We start from the raw sequence: 6,000 nt of genomic DNA, 5'->3' as shown, positions 1-6,000 counted from the left end.
GTGATCCTGGACAACACCCTGTCGTTCTCAACTAACATCAAGGCGGTGGCCCGTTCCTGTAGGTTCATGCTCTACAACATCCGCAGAGTACGACCCTGCCTCACACAGGAAGCGACGGAGGTCCTAATCCAGGCACTTGTCATCTCCCGTCTGGATTACTGCAACTCGCTGTTGGCTGGGCTCCCTGCCTGTGCCATTAAACCCCTACAACTCATCCAGAACGCCGCAGCCCGTCTGGTGTTCAACCTTCCCAAGTTCTCTCACGTCACCCCGCTCCTCCGCTCTCTCCACTGGCTTCCAGTTGAAGCTCGCATCCGCTACAAGACCATGGTGCTTGCCTACGGAGCTGTGAGGGGAACGGCACCTCAGTACCTCCAGGCTCTGATCAGGCCCTACACCCAAACAAGGGCACTGCGTTCATCCACCTCTGGCCTGCTCGCCTCCCTACCACTGAGGAAGTACAGTTCCCGCTCAGCCCAGTCAAAACTGTTCCCTGCTCTGGCTCCCCAATGGTGGAACACACTCCCTCACGACGCCAGGACAGCGGAGTCAATCACCACCTTCCGGAGACACCTGAAACCCCACCTCTTTAAGGAATACCTAGGATAGGATAAAGTAATCCTTCTCACCCCCCTTAAAAGATTTAGATGCACTATTGTAAAGTGGCTGTTCCACTGTATGTCATAAGGTGAATGCACCAATTTGTAAGTCGCTCTGGATAAGAGCGTCTGCTAAATGACTTAAATGTAAATGTAAATGTAGAAGAAGGGTTAGTCATAAAAAAGAATGTCAACTCCTATTACTTTATACAGAGTCCATGTAACATATTCTGTGATTTGTTAAACCAAATGTACTAATTTAGGCTTGCCTAAACAAAGGGGCTGAATACTTGTGCAATGACCATATTTTAGTGATCTATTTTGTATTATATATTTTGACTTTGACATTAGAGTATTTTGAGTTAATTGATAACAAATGACAATTAAATAAATGTTAAACCCACTTTTTAACACAATAACATTTGAAGAAAAACAAGGGGTATGAATACTTTTGCAAGGCACTGTATACTTATAGTGTACTTGATCACTTACAAGCAGTTTCATTAAAAAAAATGGATGCTTCAATTTAGGAATAACTCCAAGTGTATTTTGAATGATTTGCAGTTCTCCAATAGAGTAAATTACAAATAAAGTGATTGAAATTGATGTACAGTTTTAATGAGTGTGTTTATGTGTAATGATAGTGAGCATGTAGTATACTAAAAGACTGAAAAACAATAATTATTAAATGGAAGAAGTTTGGAACCACCAAGACTCTTCCTAGAACAGGCTGTCCGGCCAAACTGAGCAATCAAGGGAGAAGGGCATTGATCAGTGAGGTGACAAAGAACACGATGGTCACTCTGACAGAGCTCTAGTGTTCTTGAGTGGCCCAGCCAGAGCCCAGTCTTAAACTAGATCTAACAACTCTGGAGAGACCTGAACAGCTGTCCCTCCAACCTGACAGAGGTTGAGAAGATCTGTAGAGAAGAATGGGAGAAACTCTCCAAATACAGATGTGTCAAGGTTGTAGCATCATAACCAAGAAGACTCAAGGCTGTAATCACTGCCAAAGATGCTTCAAATAAATACTGAGTAAATGGTCTGAATACTTACAGTACCAGTCAAAAGTTTGAACACTCCTTCTCACTCACGTACTAATTTTCTTTGACTATTTTCTTCATTGTAGAATAATAGTGAAGACAAACTATGAATTAACACATATGGAATCATCTATTAACCAAAAAAGTGTTAAACAAATCAAAATATATTTGAGATTCTTCAAGTAGCCACAATTTGCTTTGATGACAGCTTTGCACAATTTTGGCATTCTTTCAACCAGCTTCACCTGGAATGCTATTCCAACAGTCTTGAAGGAGTTCCCACATATGCCTAGCACTTGTTGGCTGCTTTTCCTTCACCCTGCGGTCCAACTCATCCAAAAACATCTCAATTGGGTTGAGGTCGGGTTATTGTGGAGGCCAGGTCATCTGATGCAGTACTCCATCACTCTCCTTCTTGGTCAAATAGCCCTTACACAGCCTGGAGGTGTTTTGGGTCATTGTCCTGTTGGAAAACAAATGATAGTCCCACTAAGCGCAAACCAGATGGGATGGCGTATCGCTGCAGATTGCTGTGGTAGCCATGCTGGTTATGTGTGCCCTGAATTCTAAATAAATCACTGACAGTGTCACCAGTAAAGCACCATCACACCACCTCCTCCATGCGGAACCACACATGCAGAGATCATCTGTTCACCTACTCTGCATCTCACAAAGACACTGCGGTTGGAACCAAATATCTCAATTTTTTGGGGTCTGAAAATTTCGTACAATTTCATCATTCAATCTACTAAGAACTGAAATGTAGACAAATATATATAATTTTGCCGTGTTGTTTTTAACAGTGGAAAATAAATGTATTGTTTGCATTCCTTTGTTTTTTTGTGTTTGTTTATTTGTTTGAATTGTCTTAAGATATTTCTGGATGGTAAATGGAGGGAAAATGTCCTTTTTCAGACCAAAGGACAGATTTCCACCGGTCTAACTCTTATTTCTTGGTCCAAGCAAGTCTCTTCTTTTCATTGGTGTCCTTTAGTAGTGGTTTCGACAATGAAGCCCTGATTCACGCAGTCTCCTCTAAACAGTCGATGTTGAGTTGTGTCTGTTACTTGAACTCTATGATGCATTTATTTGGGCTACAATTTCTGAGGCTGCAAACTCTAATTAACCTATCCTCTACAGCAGAGGTACTGTAACTCTGCGTCTTCCTTTCCTGTGGTGATCTTCATAAGCCAGTTTCATTATAGTGCTTGATGGTTTTTGCGACTGCAAAAATTGACTGACCAGATTGACTGACCTTCATCTCTTAAAGTAATGATGGACTGTCGTTTATTTTTGCTTAGTTGAGCTGTTTTTGCAATAATATGGACTTGGTCTTTACCACATAGGGCCATTGTCCCTACCTTGTCACAACACAACTGATTGGCTCAAATGCATTAAGAAAGAAAGAAATTCCACAAATGAACTTTTCATTTAAATGCATTCCAGGTGACTAACTTATAAAGCTGGTTGAGAGAATACCAAGAGTGTGCAAAACTGTCATCAAAGCTTTGAAGAATCTCGAATCTAAAATATATTTAGATTTGCACGTTTTTGGTTACTAAATAATTCCATATGTTATTTCATAGTGTTGATGTCTTCACTCTTATTCTACAATGTAGAAAATAGTAAAAATAAACAAAAACCCTTGAATGAGTAGGTGTGTTCAAACTTTTACTGGTACTATATATAAATGTGATTTTTCTGTTGTTTATTTTTAATGAATTGGCAAATTGTAGGGTATTGTAGGGTATTGTGTGTAGATTGATGAGTGGGGAAAACGATTTAATACATTTTTAGAAAGTCTTTAACCTAATAAAATGTCAAAAGTAAAGGGGTCTGAATACTTTCCGAAGCCTCTGTACATTAATGCTAAACAACTGAATTTTTATATTTTTTATATATAAAGTACACTTTTAGTGTGTTGAAGTGTAATGATACTATATTTATAGTATACTTAAGATATACTAGAAAAATACATCTCGTGATTGAAGTATATTATTACATTTTTTGGGATATTTAAGCCAACTTTAGTATGCATGTAATATATAAAAAAAAAAAACATTTTAATAGTTTGGATTTAAACTGTAGTGCTTTGTGTTTTATGTCGTAAATGAGTATGAAACTTTATGTGCTGCAATTTCTTTTCTCAATGTGTCAAGACTCCCACCGAAGTTGGCTCCCCTGCCTGTTCGGGCGGTGCTCTGCGGTCGTCGTCACCGGCCTACTAGCCGCCACCGATCCATTGTCCTTTTTCTGTTTGTTTTGTCTTATTAGTTGCACCTGTGTCTAATTGTGTTTTCCTGATGTGCTTCCTTATTTAAGCCTAGTAAACCCGCCCTTGTTTTGTGCGGGATTAACTTTGTGTTACGTGTTGTGTCGTTGGGTTTGTTAGTGCTCCGGACCGTGTACCCTGTGTTTTGGGTTGGTCAGTATTTTCGCACCCTGTGATTTTGGGTATTGTATTTTGGTGCCAGATTAAAGTGCACTTTTCCCTTTTGAACTCTCTGCTCTCTGCGCCTGATTCTTACCTCACACACCCAGTTCTGCGTGACATAATGAGACTGGAAAATAAAAGTAAAATAAAAATACAAAAAGTAATCTACTGTACCAAGCAGCTCCGAATACAAAGTTCCTCATTGAATGTGAGAAGGACATAAACCTTATATTATATGCAATGTTTTGGGCTGATGGCAATTGTGTTTTGCTGACATATTTTGCATATCAGATCAACAGGTCGAAGATAAAACACTGTAAATATTGACACACTAATGACACCCAAGGAACTTTGTAGTCTTTGTATGTTTTCTTCCACTGACATATTTTCTGCTTGAGGGGAAATAATAGCTGCCTTAGCTCTACTAGGGAAAGCAGCTGTGCAAGGTTTATAACATATGGATTGTACTTTTACCATTGCAGGCACAGTAAAAAAAATGATATACTGTATGTAATCCAAACAAATATGTACAATGTGACAATTGCATTGCTCGTTCATGCCACTTATCAATCAAATTAAAACATCAGGTTCTGTGTCTGATGTGTGTGGCTGCTCTCTTTAACAACTACACTTTTTTTGGTGGGGGACCTAAAGGTGGAGATCAGAACAATGGTCTGTCACTGTTTGTTACCGCACATTGCAAAACCCATACAGGCCTTAGACAGTCAACCGAATGTTTCAAGGATAAGACGGACATAACCGTGCGCCATAATGTAAAGCACGTTTCAATTGGGATTTGGTAGAAGTTGCCCCTTTAACCCTGGTCCACGGTCAGATGTTTTTATCCTCCTGAAAAGGTTTGGATTTGAACTCCATCGCACATAGAAAATCAGTGTTGTGTTGGAGGAAGATTCTCTCTCTCCTGTGCTCTTTCACACACACACTGGCAGCTCTATGCTGAGAAACATCTTGTTTCCCGGGGAAAAAACTTGTGCTATCCTGGGGCACAAGTACAGAACATTACTAAACTGCTTCCCATTGTTCTACGATAGCTGCCGATGGCTGACGCTGACATAGTCCATGTTGGGTCAAACGACATTATGAGGGCTAAGCTCGGAACTGCCGAAACTGGATTGTAAAAGAACTGATTTGAGCTCTAAAAGTCTCCAAAAAGTGTCCGGTTATTTCAGTTCCTGTGCCATCGCTGGGCTGCAGCAGCGAACAATTCAGCAGGCTACTGGCATTACCCATCTGCCTAAAAGATTACTGTAGCTCTGTTGGCGTGACATTTGTAGATAACTTTGACACCTTTATGGAAACACAACATCCTCTACAGGAACGATGGAGTCCATCCAAATCATCTTGGTGCCTGGACCCTGTCCTCTCGTTTCAAGGCCGCTTGGAGACATTGACTTATCAGCAGGCCTTGCTCATGTAATCCCTACCATTTTGTCGGAGTTCTTGTCGTGCTGCTGTAGATTTTTCCAGGGGTGTTTTCAGTCCTAATGTAAGTAACCTACTTTATGTTCCTCTAAATCCCATTGTCAGAAGTAATCATGTGTCTACAAGCCTGATGTACACTGCTAGCACTGAGACGGTTAGCCCTAGTAGGAAGCCCACTGTGAGCACTATCAGTTCGAATGTACATTTAATTGTCTTGTTTACCTTTGACAAGCCTCCCAGTAAAGACCCAAAAGCAAACAAGACACCAGAAAAGGCCTAAAAATAGCCCACATTAAAAGGAAAATGCCACTAGATGATACCCTGTTGACACAGTCCCAAAATGTTTCACATGATAGCAATACATTTTTCAAGATATAGAAAGTCTCACCATATGGTTTAGAATAAAGAAAACCGCAGTCCCTTAGACTAAAGTATACATTTTTACCCTCCCATATATTTTGTGCTTTAGAAAGTCTCAAAC

This window comes from Oncorhynchus keta, chromosome 17 (genome assembly GCF_023373465.1).
Source record: "Oncorhynchus keta strain PuntledgeMale-10-30-2019 chromosome 17, Oket_V2, whole genome shotgun sequence".
Classification (NCBI taxonomy): domain Eukaryota; kingdom Metazoa; phylum Chordata; class Actinopteri; order Salmoniformes; family Salmonidae; genus Oncorhynchus; species Oncorhynchus keta.
This window is presented reverse-complemented; position numbering follows the sequence as displayed.